General features: G+C 39.0%; 1 long non-coding RNA gene across 1 annotated transcript; it reads right to left on the bottom strand.

Annotated features, from left to right (window-relative positions):
* Positions 1-9,423: 9,423 nt before the first annotated feature.
* On the bottom strand, positions 9,424-14,744 carry LOC114255280. Its single transcript, XR_004963336.1, has 6 exons — positions 12,429-14,744; positions 12,253-12,305; positions 11,810-12,006; positions 11,406-11,728; positions 9,622-9,793; positions 9,424-9,538 (listed from the first exon to the last, which is right to left on the bottom strand). It is a non-coding gene; the product is annotated as an uncharacterized LOC114255280 (long non-coding RNA).
* Between the last annotated feature and the right edge of the window lie 189 nt (positions 14,745-14,933).

The following is a 14,933-nucleotide window of genomic DNA, read 5'->3' as shown; positions in this document are numbered from 1 at the left end:
GGCACGACGCATCGTATGTTCGGACGGACGGCGTAAATTATTCACGGGGACGTAACATGAGACATTTGTAATGACGTTTCTAAGTGTTTGGTGAGAATTAAGAATTTGTTCTTAAACTTAATTTGGTAAACGTTTACAAAGTATTTTTATTTCTTATAATCATATTATTAGAACAAATTTCTTAAATGTAGAGTTATACCTTTATTTATGCAAAGAAAACTTAAGAAATTAACGCCTATGGCGTTAATTTCTCAATTTTTTTTTTGCATAAATAAAGGTATGGGCCTATAGTTCCACTGTTACGTCCAGCCTTATTAAATTTGGGTTTAGTTATGTAACAGAAAGAATTTGAGTATGAACGCAAGTAAGGCAAGGGAGGACGTAACGGATTTTTAAATCTTTCCGTAGGCACGCAATAAACTTGAGGGTGAGTGCATCGGTCGGACGCACTTATATGACGTGAAAGGGCGGGTCAACGTGCCGATATGCTCGCTCTAATCCGTTTTCAGGTCGTGCCCCCGTAGGTCCAAATTTCGAGTCAGCGAATTTAATCACTTTAACTCGGGACTGGACCAGATGCTTACTTCAATAGGGAATGGAGTGCAGGTGGTTTACTAATTCATATAAATAATAAACACTCTATTTAAAACTTAACAACATATTTATATTTAATAGTATTGTAACGTGCGCGCCGCGGAAATGAAAGACACTTGAAAACTTTAAAACCAAGCTTTATTCCAAGCGATTACGAACACGTTCGACAAGGCTCGAGACCGAGATTCCACTCGCTTGTTGAGCGTTGCCAAGAGCATGACAACTGACAACGCTCTCCGGAAAAATCAATACATCGATCGGCTTCGAAACAGCTGAGTCGCAGTCGCGGAGTATACCGGGCGACGCTCGTAACACTGCTCCCCTTCTTCAAGATTGTCGTCCCGACAATCCGGGGAGCAGTTTTCTTGTTACTCCAAGAAGGCCCCTTCGGCTTCCAGGATGATTTCCTTGTCCTCAACTGGACCACGTCCAACCGAGACGACCCTCTCAGCAAGAGCTTCTCCGGGCACTCTTCCTCGCAGAGCTGGCCAGACTCCCACGCGGAATTTTCTGCGCCGGCTCCCTTTTTGCGTCCTCGTGTTCTTCTCCTGCCGTGAAGCTTCCTCTTCGCCCGATCTTGTATACTTCTCGCTTCTTTTTTCGGGGTCAGAGGGGGAATTTACTTCCACGGACCCAACGCTCTAAGAGCTTCCTGCCCCCTGCCTCGGCATTTGCCCAATGTCCCACGGAAAAACCGTGGTCAAAAAACCGTGGGCGAGGCAGTCTTCTTGATGAAATCTCCTTCTTCCCCTCGAAAAGCAGCTCTCATGTGCCCGTATTTCTCGGTAAAATTACTGAAAATAAAACAAAAACAAGCAGAACAAGAACAACAAAAAAACGGGAAGAATTCTTTTTTTTTTTAAATGACAGTTGCGTCCCAACGCACTCAATTAAAAGAAAATAATCTCCTGACATTCGGGCTCGGATTTATGTCGTTTCCCCCCTTCTTTCTGCGTAAGGAGCTAAACGATTAGCATGCACAATTTTATTTTTTGAACGAGGACATTTCTGTATACAATACAAAACCTCACTTATTTTCCTAATAACTTTCCATGGTCCTTCCCAAGGACTCTGCAACTTAAGTGCTTTTCCTGGAATCCGCCGTGGATTATAAAACCAAACTTGCTGTCCAGGCTCAAAGTTTTTTCGCCTTGCCCGTTGATCATACCAAAATTTGGCATTTTTCGAACTAATCGAAAGACGTTGTCGAGTGAAAGGATGAATGGAATCTAGTTTCTGTCTTAGCTTGGAAACAAAACCCGCACTATCCTTTTCCTCCTCCGTAGAAGGGAAACTCCTCTAAGAAGACCCAGAGGTAAACGAAGATCTTGTCCTAAATACATCTCAGCAGGAGACATTTCTATAGCTTCTTGTTTCGAAGAACGATAAGCTAAAAGATATAATGAAATCCAACGATCCCAATCCTTTTGATTTTCTGAAATAATCTTTGCCAAATAATTCAGGATTGAGCGATGTTGACGCTCGACTTGTCCGTCCGACTGAGGATGAAGAGGAGTTTATGACTTTCTTATTCCGAGAAGTAAAGTCATCTCCTTAAAAAGATGACATTCAAAATTCCTTCCTTGGTTTGTATATAATTCTAAGAGAATTCCATGATGTGAAAACACCTGATCCACAAGCGATCTCGCGACAGTGCTGGCCCTTTTATTCTTTAAAGGGACAGCCTCTGGCCACTTGGAGAAACAACCCACTACCACCAAAAGGTATTTATTTTCAGAAGAAGAAGTTGATAAAGAACCAAGAATATCTACTTGTATCCTTTCAAAAGGAGCTCCCACATTATAGATTTCCATAGGAGATTTTCCTTTTTCCAGTGGTCCTTTTTTAGTAACACATTCTTTACAAGAAGCACATCAATTCTCTACATCTCTCTTGCTCGAGACCCAATAAAAACGTTTTCGAACTTTCTGTAGTGTCTTATTCACACCAAAGTGTCTCCCTGAGGGAGAATCACGAGCTTCTTTTAAGATTTCATGTATTCTTTGACGAGGAACCACAATTTGAAAGACATTCTTTTGCAAATTCGGGGAAATCCACTAATTATGAAGAACTCCATCGATCAACAATAGAGTATCCCAATAAGACCAATAGATTTTCAAAGAAGGATCACCAGAAGCAATCTCCTGCCAATCTGGACGAGTTCCGGCCTCCTTGAAATGAATAATTTTAGAAACAACTGCATCTCGGAGTTGAGCTGCACGCCACTCTTGAAAATTCTCACTTGAAAAAACCAGATGTCCAAAAATTTCTTCCTTTGAAGATTCTTCATTAGATTCTACTTTTATGCAATATCGGCATAAAGCCTCCAGACATGGACGTCTAGAAAGTCTGTCGGCATTATTGTGAACCTTTCCTCTACGATAAAGGACATCAAAGTCATATTGCTGTAGACGTTCCATCTATTTTGCTAGTTGTCTTTCCAAATTCCGGAAAGACATCAACCAGCGAAGAGAAACATGATCTATCCTTACCAAAAACTTCCGTCCGTAGAGATAATGATGGAAAAACCTCACTGAATCCACGACAGCGAGAAGCTCCCGCCGAGTTACACAATAATTCCGCTCTGCTTTATTAAAAATTCGGCTGAAATAAGCAATGACTTTTTCTTCTCCTTTCTGAAATTGAGAAAGTACCGCCCCAATGCCATGATTTGAGGCATCAGTGTCTAAAATAAATTGTCCTTCTCCCGAAGGAAAAGATAAAATCGGAGGACATGTTAAAACTCGTTTCAAATTCTCAAAAGCTACTGGACATTCAAAAGACTAAAAAAATTTACGATTTTCTTCCATCAAATTATACAAAGGCTTTGCCAAAACGGCAAAACCTTTAACAAATTTCCTATAATAATAACAAAAACCAAGAAAGCTTCTACCTGCTTTCGATTTTTGGGAAGCGGCCAATATCTCACAGAAGAAATTTTCTCAGGGTCAGTTGCAACCCCCTCGGCAGAAATAACATGACCAAGATATTTAACTTCTTTTTTAAGGAAATTACTTTTACTTGGAATTACTTTCAAATTAGCATTTTCTAGATGACAAAAAACTTCTCTCAAATTGCATAGCATTTCTTCAAAATTTTTTCCGAAAACAATTACATCGTCTAAATAAACAAAGCAAACCTTTAAGATTAAACCTTTTAATACTTTTTCCATCAATCGTTCAAATGTAGCAGGGGCGTTGCAAAGACCGAAAGGCATTACTGTAAATTGCCACAAACCGTTTCCAACCGAAAACGCAGTTTTTTCACGATCTTTAGGATCTAAGCTTACCTGCCAATATCCACTTTTTAAGTCGATAGTACAGAACCACAAATTCCCCTTTAAACAGTCCAAAATATTGTCGATCCTTGGCAGTGGAAAAGAATCTTTAACAGTCACTGCATTTAATTTTTGGAAGTCAACACAAAACCTTATAGTTCCATCCTTTTTTTTCACCACAACCGCTGGAGAGACCCAAGGACTGTTTGACTCTTCAATCACTTTTTGGACTTTCATATCCTCTAAAATTTTATTTACTTCTTCCTGTAAATGAAGGGGAATTCGACGAGGTACCTGTTTTATAGGATGAGAATCACACAATTTTATACAATAAGACAAAATATTGCAATTTCCAGCAACAATCTTTTCAGAAAATACATGAGAATATTTATATAAAAAGTTTAAAAACATTTGCTTTTGCGAAAATTCAAGTCCATGAGAACTTTCTTCGAAAATTCATAGAAGGGGTTCGGAGAGCCGAGCAGGGCAGTCCTCAATTCGAGAACAAATTTACCCGCGCTTCTCCACCCCGTTACCTGTCAAATTAAGGGCGTTTTCAAATAATCCGTTTAAAATTCCCGTCTGGGAAAGAAAATCCAGAACGAGTATACACTCGTCGCAAATTTCCGCGACAAAACATGGCAAATTAATACAAAATTCACCCCAAGAAATCGTTGCAGAAACACGAGAAATTATTGGAACTTTTTCTCCCATAGGATATTTCAAATTACACGAAATAATACGCTCCTGATCGAAAGAAGCAGCCATCTTAGCGCTCACGACCGACACATCCGAGCCCGTGTCAATTCTAAAAAACACACAACTTTCCATTAAAATACCCGCTGACGCAACAACGATCACGCGCAACCGCGCTCGCGCCGCCGAGCTTCCGGACAAAAACAGTTTCGTCGCGCGCAAAAACAGAGGTCCGAGCTCCGCCTGCCGAGCTGGCCCCAGTCAACCCGACAGAATTTAGTTTTCCGATTTCACTACCGGACACTCCGCACGAAAATGTCCGATGGCCCCACACTGCCAACATTCTTTTCCCCTACGCTCCCCGTTCTTTACTAATCCCTTAGCTGTTTTTCCTTTTTCCTCCGTAACCCCCTTCTGTCCCGAACAAAAATTTCCGTCTTCCTTAGTTTCCGTACGGTTCCCATTAGCTCTCCCCCCTTTTTCCGAGAAACTATTTTGATTAAAATCTTTGCTCGTTCAATTGCCATCCTTAAGAATGTAATTCCTTCTACTTGAAGAAAACGTTTCACAAACCCATCGGTTAGCGCGGCGATAAATTGAGAGCAAGCGATCTTATCTCGTATTTCATGCGCGCACTCAGGGTACGCTTTTCGCGAGAGACGTTCTAAATTGGCCCCTACCGTTGCGTAATTCTCCTCTGGACATTGTCTCCGATTCGTAAACATCATGTAACAATTCTGAGTGAGCTCACTCTCCCCGAAACGGAGCTCCAACTTTGATTTCAGCTCCTCAAAAGAAATAAAGCCTTCGCTTACGGCGCACGAATCTAACAACGAACGCCCCCTCCCCCGCAAACAAGAGGCTAACATCACCGCTTTTTTCGTTTCACTCCAGCGATTCACACTCGCGATAAGCGAAAATTGGATCAGGAATTCCCGTAACGGGGCCGTCCTGTCAAAAGTATCCGGCTTAATTTTTACGCCGACGGACATTCGCGCTTCACTTCGCGCATCCTCCCGCCGCGCGTCCGCGTCCGCACCGAACGCGTCCTCCCGCCGCGCGTCTACGCCCGCCCCGGACACACGCGACTCACAGCCCGCGTTTCTATTTTGCGGAAAGTTATTTAAAAGACTCAGCTGTATAAGGCGCAGCTCCTCCTCATGTCGTCGCAGCGTCTCGGCTTGCTCCTCCTCCTTCCGAGCCAGGCTTTTGCGCATCAGCCGCATTTCCTCCAGGAGCGCCTTTACGGTCCCTGGCATCTTCTGCTCCGAGTTTAGAACATCCGTTCCGTCTCCCTCCGCAGCGGCAGAAGCGTGAGATCGGGTCACCACAGGAGAACGGGGGATGGACATCCTTCGATTTCTCTGTTCTCTCTGTTCTTTCACTCCGCGCACTTTCTGTCTCTTAAACTCGCGCGCGCTTCACAGGATTCGACGAACGGATCCCGGACGAGCCCTCAAAAATGTAACGTGCGCGCCGCGGAAATGAAAGACACTTGAGAACTTTAAAACCAAGCTTTATTTCAAGCGATTACAAACACGTCCGACAAGGTTCGAGACCGAGATTCCACTCGCTTGTTGACAAGCGTTGCCAAGAGCGTGACAACTGACAACGCTCTCCGGAAAAATCAATACATCGATCGACTTCGGAACAGCTGAGTCGCAGTCGCGGAGTATACCGGGCGACGCTCGTAACAGTATTAATCACAAGATTATAAGGTTTACAAATGAATTCCCGCAAATACCTGAGTTTATACAATAAAATGCTAAGATCGGTTTTTGTTCATAGGTTATGAGGTCGAGGTCTGAATGTATCATGTTTATCTATGTATATACATTATATGTATGTATATACATTAATTTAAACTAGATTACAACAATTTCTAGATAAAACTAATGTGGGCCTACATGAGTATAACGTTTAATATATTATCTTCTTTCTTCAATAATAACAGTGGAAGGAGGAAAAAAGTTTTAAAAAAAAATCTGAGGGTACGGCAAAGGGGTTGTAATAGTGGGGAGTGAAAACGAGGATGGGATCTGTGGGAGTGAGTGCAGGTAAAATGTCTAATAAAACTTCTGGATCTATAGCGTTTGGGTTAATTGTAAAATCGCGGAGAGATTGAAATAGGGGGTCTGTTTTAACTGGAAACTGCTCTAATATTTCGATAAGAGATGTTTGAGTCCCATCATAATGATAGTAACGGGGTCGGGGTGGGACTCGCTCAAATTCGTCTATTAACTCTATTGATGGAGCAGGTGGGGATGGAATTTCTTCGCGTTCAGGGGAACTGATCGGGGATTATGATGGAAAAGCATGAGGTGAATCGGTTAGAGAGGATAGTCGAGGAACACTGAGTTCTTCAAAAGAGGTAGAAGGAGAGGAGGGTCGAGGAACGCTGGGTTCTTCGAGAGAGATAGGAGGAGAAGAGGGTCGAGGAACACTGAGTTCTTCGATGACGGGGGTTGCCGGGGAATGTAGCGTCCCAAGGTACTCTCGAAAAGCGCGGTTTAATTCTTCCCCGTGCCCGCCGATTCTGGCTCTGACGCCAACGCCGGGCCGCTCAGTGTCTCCGCTTTGGACGGATTGGTCGATTATTCACTACGAGGCGAAAAAATGATAGGTGACTCAACAAAGAGGAAGGGTGTGACCCGATTTTAATTAAAATAGCTGACTTACTGCTTTCTGAGATAGTCCACTGAGTGAATGTAACCTGGAGTGCTGGTCTCAAGGTAATCGGGTAATTCTCGATTGGCCGGAATAAGTCAGTCCGTCAAGGCTCGAGGTTGGTGGGACCGGAGAGTGGTAAGTCACGAGGGTATCCAAGTGCATTCACTTCACTTGCTGTTTTTAATGTTCGATTGAACTTCCCGACTCACACTCGAGCAAGAGTAAAAATTGTAAGTGGTGAACTCTCGACGGAATTTTGTTGAACTCGTACTCGGTCAAGAAAAAAAAAGCTGTCGCTGATCTTTCGGATCGCAGTTTTTATATCAGATTTCTAAAAAGGGAGGATCGTGGTGTAGTGGGACAAGCGATTTTCTCGCTTGGGGATTGGTAAATCCTTCCAACGCTATCAAATTTTGAACTCGTCTATTGGACTTACTGAAATTATTATTTTATTAGGATGGCCATCTATTGGTTCATCCCTTCTTGTCTCCGCCCGAATTACTTTAGGTATGAAAATAAGAGAGGGGAGTACAAATCTTAAATTTTCGTATCATAGGATAAAGAAAAAAAAAGGGAGTTTATGATTCTATGCGTTTATTTGTAGAAGATCGCGCCTCAGTTATTATTTGAGCATGCGGCAATATTTTTAATATTTCCGGATGTCCTTTATTCGAATTTAATCTTTGGTATTTTCCCTTTTTTTTCTTCTTCGGATTCGAATTCGAATTATTTGCTAACATCCTAAGCTATTTGAAAGGATCTTGGGCATTTTTTCAAGCGCGAAGAAATCGTGGTTTATATCGCAGTCAATAAAAGATTGCTTGTTCCTTATTCGTATTTAACATCATCCCGGACCTTGAGAGAAATCCTATTTGACGGCTTTTCTTTGAACTTACTTTGTAACCGTGAATCGTACTTTCAAATTATCAGCGCGGATAGCCGCGGGATTCAGGGCGGTGGACTCAATGAGTAAAGAGACAAGTGTTATATTCGGTTAATAATGTAATTTATTATACTAATGAGAATGTCCTATGCTACTATAATACAGTGCCCTATTCTAATATATACAGATGTTGCCTCGAGTGTCGCGAGGTGCGGGCGCGTACGGCGCTCTGATTGGCCGTGGTGGCGCACGGCTAGTGTGTCAGTTGGTCGACGCTGTGATTGGCGGTCGCGGTGGGTCTCGGAAATCGTGGCGCTCGTGGCAGTACAGTTGCTGCGGTGCGGTGCGAGGCGGCGCTCGCGTCGGCGACGGCGGTGCCGGGATTGGTCCTTCGCTTCGGTCGCGACGGCGCGGTATGGTGCGTCGCTGTTACTGGCTGCGTCGAGCGGTCTCGGTGTCGTGATTGGTTACGGCGGTGCGCGGCTGTGCGGTGCTCTCGATGCGGTAGACGGCAGAGCGCGTGTTTCGGCGGAGTCAGCTGTTTACTGATATCAGCTGTTCGCGCGGTCGGTGATCATCCCACGAGGATGATCTTCGCGGTGCCGGTTATTCCCTCACTCCGGGGTCCCCAGCGGTGGTGCGGGACCACTCACCTCGTGGCCGGGACGAGGAACGTGCTGGTGTGTCGTCGCTCACTTCGCGACTCGGGAGACACTCAATAGGTGTCGACGAGAATTCGAGGTTAGGTTTGCACTCAATCCGTGCTCTAGGAAGTCAGGCTCAATCCACCCGGAGGTACGATCAGCTGATCGGGAAGATCTGCCTTCTTTCGATCGGTGGAGGGTTTTTATACCCTCCACCGGGTGACGAGAGGGGCAGAAAAGTAAGGAGCGGGGTGCCTACACGAGGTAGAGGGTAACGGCCTCATATGTTCTTACCGGCTTATCCCGGTCGCGGATAACGGCTCGTTACAACTTTAAGAAAGAGAATTTGAATTCTTAGTTTACTAGTTGCATTTTCAGTTTATGAATTCCCCCTAATATAAGATCACAATCCGTCGCTATATCTCACAAACATGATCGTGAAAATAGAGCGATTTTCAAATAATTTTATAGTTTTAGATGACCGTCAGAGTAAAATTTCTTTTATTTGCTTATTTTTCTAAGGGTTGGCGGATAATAAAAATCGTAAGTCCGTCGGACGTAACACCACTATTAAAAATTAATTTTAATCTTAGTTTAATACTCTTTTTATTTCTTAAAGATAAAAAAATAAAAGGAAAGTGAGATTAAAATTACACTCATTACTATAACAGAGGTATTTACTATTTATTGATATAGATTTAAATATAAATTATTAAGTTTTATTTTTAATTGTTTTCTTCTACATAATATGTAGGTCAGTATTACGTCCGATTTCTAGAAAATAAACAAAAACCATAATTAGAATTAATTTGAACTATTTTTTTAATACATTAAAAAGTAATTGTAAATAAATTTACCCAATTTTCTGTTGTTGTACTCTGTGATCCATATATATTATAAGGAATTGGTCAATTCCAGCTACAGCCAGGCTGCGATATTTGCGTGTTTAATTGTTCTAAATGTTATTGATTTTGTTATTGGACTTTTGGTGGCTCTTGATGATTAGATTGCACTTGCAGGGTTGGGTAACTAGTTAAAAAGTTAAAAATTCGTAATAAAATTAAGAAGTTAATAACTTTTAATCTGATTTAATTAATTTTTTAAATAAAATATTAAACATATTTGATAATTGATATTGTAATTATATTGATAATCTTAAATAAATGTAACTTAAATAAATTATAAGGCTTTTTAATTTTTTAAAATTAAAAAAATTAAGATTATCAATATAATTACAATATCAATCATCAAATATGTTTAATATTTTATTTGTAAACTAGCTATGTCTTGCCACGCGTTGCTGTGGCTCTCTATTCTTATGCTACGTTTTTTTCAAATTTTCTTTGCTTTTGTTGTTTAACTTTCAAGAGCCTTGCTTTACTGTTGCTCTTTTTATTTTATTTTTGAATAAGCATTTATCTATCTTTAATAAATTTAATATTCATTTATTTACGTACTTCTAACTTTTTTTCTAAAAGTTGCCATGGATTTAGAAATCCATTCAAAAGACTGTTTTAAATAAGTTCCTTTTTTTCAATAAAATAACAGCCATCTTTATTTTTCTTATTACCTTAATTTAAACACGATAGAAACATTCTTCGCCTCTTCCGGTCTCTCCCCGTTTCTCCCGGTCTCTCCCCGTCTCTCCCTGTCTCTCCCGGTCTCTCCCTGTCTCTTCCGGTCTCTCCCCGTCTCTCCCGGTCTCTCCCCGTCTCAATGTGTCAAAATTTCAATAATATTAATGAAAAACTATTTTTTACACTTAAATTATGGCCATCATTTTTGAAACATCGGTATATCCAAAATCAAACCCCATAAGAACATTCCCGTTTTCGAATGCAACATTGTGTCAAAATTCCAAATCCTGCCATTGATTCTAAATTGTCATATACACGCTAAAAGAAACATTCTCAAATTAAAGGCCTGCATTTATGAAACGACCAGTAATAAATCTAATATTTATTTATTCACGTACTTCTAACTAAATTCAATACAACGTTGTGTCAAAATTACAAAAAAATATCATCTAAAAAATATTGTTTAAAATCAAATTATGGCCATTATTTTTGAAACACACGTATTTCCAAAATCAGACCCCATAAGAACACTCCCAGTTACGAATGCAACGTTGTGTCAAAATTTTAAAGCAATCGGTGAAAAACTTACGGAGATTTTAGATGAGGAACAAACATTTTACATTTTTATTTATATAGATTAAGTTATAATATTAATTATATAAAGTAACAAAAATATTGTTTTTAAGTAGAATTTTGTATTTTTATTTTATATAATCTTTTTGCTTAAGTAAAATTTATAACTTTAAAAAAAGTTAATAAGTTATAGTATATATATTGCAAAAATAACTATTTAAAATTAAAAATTAAATTATTAAAAATTAATTAAATCAAATTAAAAGTTATTAACTTCTTAACTTTATTATGAACTTTCAACTTTCAATTTTAATAAAGCTTGTTAAAATTAACTTTTACTTTAAATTGTGTTAATTTATTCTTAATGTAACTTTATGTAAATTAGTTTTTTATTCATGTGACTTTTAACTTAACTAAAATTAATTTTATAATCCATTAACTTAATTTACAATTGTTTAACTTAATTTAGTTATAAAAATATATTAACTTACCCAACCCTGACACTTGATGATTAGATTGCACTTGATTATTAGTTGCACTTGATTTTAAATTGCAATTGCTGAGTTTCTAATGCTTGAAGCAAAGAGCCTCTTTTTTGATATAGTCTTTTTTTCTATTAAGGTCAGACTGTCTTTGCGATCCTTCATTTAAGGACCCTTCACTATTTTTTTTATACGGGATCCATTCATATCTATACACCTTTTCAAAAGATATGCGTGGAGACTATTGACTAAATCTTCCATTTGAGCAGAACTATATTTGCGATTTTGAGTATTTTCTATTATGAAATTTTCAAGCCACTTTCTGTAATAATCTGCAAATCATAACATTGGGTATTAAACTAATAATTATGGAAAAATGCATAACATCAACAGAATACAAAAATATATCTCACATTTAGCAACATTTACAAAGGAATTTAAAAAAGATTCTAGATCTGGACTTCGGGGTTTTTCGTATCGCATTTTTCGGGCCTTGTCACCATAAACTCCGGGCCATAAGAATTGTTATGGCTCAATCAGAATACTCCTTGACTGTATTAAGGTTTTGGTAAGCATACTTAAAGCACATAATTCCATCACCAAGAGGAACCTAAATAAGTAACAGTTAGTATAAAACTTAGCAATAGTTTAATTAATAAATAAATAAGAGATAAAAAATTGATGTGTAAATACTACGTTTTAATTTAAGATTGAAGAAACGAACAAATATTAAAAGTAAAAATAACACGTTTTATAAGTAAGGAACAAAAGAAGCAGAATTAATTTTAATTAATGTTTTTTTGTTGCTAAAAGTTGTTAAAAAAATTTGTTAAAAGTTTTTTTAAAAAAACAATACCTTTTTCTCAGATTCGGAGACTGCATCATTGTTTAAATGAAAAGGTTGCATTTCTGAAAGAAAATTATTTATATTATTATGTGTATGTGTATGTTTAAAATACGCTTCATCAATGAAAGCGTATTTTGTAAAACAAAAAAAAAAGAAAAATGTACAAAGCCCTACTGGCCTGATACCTGATACAGTATAATCAGGAAAACTGCTTATCCAATCTAATACTTTTTCATTGAGTTACAGAAGACTTACTCATCACATTTTCGATATTTGTTATTTTCTGATCCAAACGATTAACATTCTCCTCAAATAAATTCAGTTACGTTTTTTATTACCTTTTCCAATTTTTTCTCTATTTTTTCTCCTAATTGTACTATTAGTTTTTCAAAAATGTTTTTAAATGTTCAACTTTTTTACAGTTAGCAAGTCCTTAAATTCTTTTTAAATAACCCTCTAATTGTTCAATTTTTTTTTAGACATTTTATTTCATTTTTCTGTTTTTTATTTTGTCCGTGTGTTTCTTTCTGAATTTTTTTCTATTATAAACAAAGAAATTGATATTAAATTTATTAAAGGCTTATATCAGTTTAGAAAGGCATATATTAGCTATGACGGATTTCGATTGCTAATATTATTTTCTAAATTATTTAATATTTATAATTTTGTAATATGTATGCTGATTATTTATTTTAGTTGTCTTATGTTGAAACAATAAATTTTATAATTACATTCAAATTGATTTAAATTTTTATACTAATAATTTTAAACTACTTTAAACTAAGAGAAGGGAGAAAAAATGGCAGAGGATGATAGATGGTCAGGAGGAGTGCTCTTAAAAAAGTGAAAAAGAAGTGAAAGTGGAGGTGAGAGTATGTAAAGGAGGATGAGGAGGTGGGATAGTTGCTTGGACATTGGAGGGAAGTTCAGGGGAAAAAGAGGAGAGACGGGAGAGGTGTTTGAATATCGGAGCAGATGACTTGGATGAGATAGCGGATTTGGAGCTGGGGACAGCGCGCATGGGCGAACGGAAAAGGAAGTTGAAGAACGGAGTGAAATGGGGAGTGGCGCTGGAGGAGGAGAGAGTATGCAGAAAGTCAGTAGATGGCGTGGCGATGAGCAAGAGAGGGCAGCAGGTTTGACAATTCGATCCATCGATATATTAGTCGAGAGGTCGTGATTGGTAGAGAGAACGATACCTGGAGAAGATTGGTGGAACGGAAGGAAGGAGGCTGGAGATTGGTCGATAGGGATCGATAGTACGAAATGAGAACGGTGGTAGCGGGTTTGGGAACGCTTGCGTTCCAAGAGCGTGATCCATCAAGAGAGTGCAAAGTAGTAGAGGGGTTGAAAGCGGAGAGAAATAGAATGATGGAGGAGACAGGAGACAGAAGACAGGAGACAGGAGAGCACGGAGAAACTGACGAGAGGGAAAGAAGAGGAAGAAATTAAAGAGAAGAAACGGGCAGAGGAAATACGGAGAGAAAGGGGAAAGGAGGAAAAAGCGAAGGGAGAGATGAGAGAATGGGAAGAAGGTAGTAAGAGGCAGGAAGAGAAAGAGGCACTAGCAGAGGGAGAGAAGAGGAGCGGGAAAGAACAGAAGAAGAGGAAAAAGAAAGAAGAGAGGCACAAGGAATAGGGGAAAAGAGAGAGAGAGAGAGCCAGCAAGGATACATGCAAGAGGGTGGGGACAAGCGAGGAATAACACAGGAAAGACGGGCAAGCGAGATGAAAAGAAGAGGGAAGGAAGAGCGAGTGGAAATTGAGGAGAAGGGGAGACAAGAGAGCGAGTACAAGGACGAGGGAAAGAAGAAAATGGTGGACTGGTGGATGAATAAATGGAGCAAGGTAAAAGAAAGAGAGGGAGGAAGCTGAAGGATTTGAAGCTCAGGAGAGGACAATCAAGAGGAATCAGGATGGAGCGGAGAGGAAACGGCTTGGAAGCAGTAGAGAGGGTGTTCGGAGGAGGCAGCGAGAGGGGACGGAGAAGATATGGAGGAGAAAGAAGAAGAGGAGGAATCGGAAAGGGATTGGGGGAAAAAGGGGTTTAGAAGGGTCGTGGAAGGGAGGAAAGGTAACTGATTGTAAGGCTGCTCAATGGCCAGGTCGGTAGGAGAGGAATTGATATGTATGTAATGATTTTTATAGGAATGGGTGGGATGATGGTTTTTTGTTCCCTTGCAAGGTACAGAATGAGAGAAGGAAGAGGTAGAGAGAAAGGGGACTTCCGCTACGCTACATAATGTGATAGTATCTTTTGTATTTTGTTTTGTACTGTATAGTGGTTATGTATGATATGTATGATATGTATAGAAACTGAGTTGTAAGGGGTTTGGTGGGCCCCGTAAAACACCCTAGTAACCCCGAAAAGGAAGGAATAAACGTCTAACTACTTTAAACTATACTAATAAGTTTATCTTTATAAAAATGTTATACTAGGCAATATTAAATTGGACAGTAATTATAATACTCATTTTAAATACTTACTTTAAAAGTATTGCTGTTAGTATTTGTAATAATTAAAATAGATAATAATTATTGGCCCCAATTTAATATTGTCCAGTATCACATTTTTATAATATTTTATATTTTCGAATTTAAATCTATGTAAAAAATTTATTATCTCATGTAGAAAATAATATTGTTTAAGCTACCGAGATCTAAACGAAATTCCATGTAACTTTTGTTAG

This window comes from Monomorium pharaonis, chromosome 5, assembly GCF_013373865.1.
Source record: "Monomorium pharaonis isolate MP-MQ-018 chromosome 5, ASM1337386v2, whole genome shotgun sequence".
Lineage (NCBI taxonomy): Eukaryota > Metazoa > Arthropoda > Insecta > Hymenoptera > Formicidae > Monomorium > Monomorium pharaonis.
This window is presented reverse-complemented; position numbering and strand designations above follow the sequence as displayed.